We start from the raw sequence: 2,767 nt of genomic DNA on the forward strand, positions 1-2,767 counted from the left end.
TTCTGAATCCAGGGAGTTAACATATGTATCTCCAGTCCAAAACGCAGAATTGTAAAATACAAAGACATGATTTAAATTTATACCTTATGTACTGGTCATTGAAACCCAATCATACAGAATTAGAGAGAAAAACACACTTCTTACAAGTAGAAATAAAGCACCTCAGAAAGAATCAATAGAAAAGAATTCAAACTAAATTGGAAACTCAGTTTTTAGTTCCTGCTCTATTTGTAGCAAGCTATACATCCTTAGGGAAAAAACTTTTCTGACTAGTCTGTTTTCTCATACGTCAAATGATGGTTGTGATGAAAACAGGTTCATACTGTGCTGCATGGTTGTAAGTTGCTTTCACATACTTTGACATAACAGCCCTGTGAAGTTCGTTAGACAAATACTATTATCCTCATTTTAGAGATGAGGAATTCAGAGAATTTAAACGACATGGCTGACATTCATACAACTACTAAACTGTAAATTGATATTCAAATGTAGGTCTTCAATCTAAAAACAATAGTCTTTCTGTTAAGCCCTATTGCACAGGAAGATCCCCAATATGATTCAAAACCTATGATATTGTGAACAAAATTCCAAGAAAGGGAGATTAAATTATTTGTGTGTATATACAGAGATTAAGTCCTTGGTTTTCATTTCCTTATCCTTACCTATTTCATTCTTAAGACAAAGGCCATGGAAGTAAAGTGAGAATAAGCTGACATCAGAAACAGGAGAAGGGGTTATATAATTACATAGAAGAGAGAGGGAGATAGTAATGACACACATTCAGAACACAACAAGGGAGTTGTTAAATGTTTTCAAATAAAATAAATTTTAAGGTTTTATTTATTCATGAGAGATACACAGAGAGAAAGAAGCAGAGACATGGAGAAGCAGGCTCCTCACAGGAAGCCCCATGCAGGACTCGATCCCCGGAACCGGGATCACGCCCTGAGCCGAAGGCAGACGCTCAACCACTGAGCCACCCAGGTACCCAATTAGAATTTTTATAAGCCAAGGAATTATTTTATTCCAGTAAATTAGTCTTTTTTTCCTTTGCGAAAGATGTCTTAAGTACTTTGATTAAAGGATTGTTTTTGTTTAATTTCTCCCCACTACTCCATCACAGGCATTTTTATCATCTCAAAAGAAAATCCTGCTGTGAATTGGACTTACAGCATAAGCAGTTACTATTACAAATGTCTTCCCCCTTTCAGTCATCATCCTCTTGGGATCTACCAAAGTAATACAATGAAATAAATTAGCATGCTTTATTGGTCCTGTGGTCTAAAGTGCTGCCTATTTTAAGAGAAAAAACCAATATGTAAGATTTGGAAAAGTTACAGGATGAGGGGTTAGCTGAGGAGGGGGCAGGTTATATTACTTATTTCCTTTGTGAACTGACTTAATCTTATTCTATATAGATGTAAAATTTCTAAAATGAGTTTAAGGCAGCTTGAAGTTAAAAAAAACACATAATTAAGACATTATAACGGAAATAAAATCAGCTTTATTTTTCTCTCCATTTTCATTTTCAAGGGAAATTTAAAGTGATGGTGTCTTACTTCCTTTTTTTTGTTGTTTTTTTTTTGTTTGTTTTTTTATTTATTTATTTTTTTGGTGTCTTACTTCCTAAAGCAAATGATAGTGGAAACATATTTCATCTTAAATACACATTTTAAACTGTATTGAATACAAATTTAATGAAGCTTAATACATTAAATTAAATAAATATAAATTTAAAATGTATTGCTTGTTTTACCAACAGTCTGCTGGCATGACTGAAGAAGGTGAACGGTAGAAAGAACATAAGGGTTTTGTTTCTCTGATACCATCATTGTTGTCACCAACTTTATGAAAAAGTATTAACTGCCTAATTGCAGAAGCAAACATCCACAAGGATTATAACTTCTTTAAAAGTTGACTAGAGGAGGCACTTGGGGAGCTGCAGGCTTTGGTGCAGACATGGCCAAGTCCAAGAACCACACCATGCACAATGAGTCACGAAAATGGCACAGAAATGGCATCAAGAAACCCCAGTCACAAAGATACGAATCTCTTAAGGGGGTAGACCCCAAGTTCCTCAGGACTTGCCGAGAAGCACAACAAGAAGGGCCTGAAGAAGATGCAGGCCGACAATGCCAAGGCCATGACTGCACATGCCGAGGCTACCAAGGCCCCTGTCAAGCCAGAGAAGGTTAAGTCCAAGATTCCAAAGGGCGGCAGCCACAAGCTCAATCAACTTGCCTACTTCGCTCACCCCAAGCTCGGGAAACATGCTCGTGCCCACATTGCCAAAGGTCTCAGGCTCTGCTGGCCAAAGGCCAAGGCCAAGGCTCAAACGAAGGCCCAACCAAGGCCCAGTCTGCAGCTGTGACCCCGGCTCTGGCTCCTGCTTCTACTCCTGCAGCACAGGCTCCCAAAGGTGCCCAGGGCCTCACAGAGGCTCCAGCGTAGAGGCTTCTGCCTGCCTGCCAGTGTGAGGAGAGAAGGCCTGGTATGACCCCTGGGCTTCTGTCTGCACTGGCCTGGTGTCCTCCTGTGCTATTTGTACAAATAAACTTGCAGCAGGATAAATAAATAAATAAATAAATAAATAAATAAATAAATAAATAAAGTTGACTAGACCTGGTCCTTAATATCATGAAACTGAAAATGAAAACAATAGGTCAAATGAGATGTGGGCATCTCTTCCTTGGTCATCAGGAAGACTTTGTGGATGAGCTTTGTTTTCAGGAGATTTTTAAATAAAGGAAATTGATATGGCTAAGTA

At 38.3% G+C, this 2,767-nt stretch overlaps 1 pseudogene; it reads left to right on the plus strand.

Annotated features, from left to right (window-relative positions):
- Positions 1-1,959: 1,959 nt before the first annotated feature.
- LOC129496057 (60S ribosomal protein L29-like) lies at positions 1,960-2,451 on the plus strand (annotated as a pseudogene).
- Positions 2,452-2,767: the final 316 nt, after the last annotated feature.

The sequence above is a fragment of the Nyctereutes procyonoides genome, unplaced genomic scaffold, assembly GCF_905146905.1.
Source record: "Nyctereutes procyonoides isolate TBG_1078 unplaced genomic scaffold, NYPRO_anot_genome, whole genome shotgun sequence".
Lineage (NCBI taxonomy): Eukaryota > Metazoa > Chordata > Mammalia > Carnivora > Canidae > Nyctereutes > Nyctereutes procyonoides.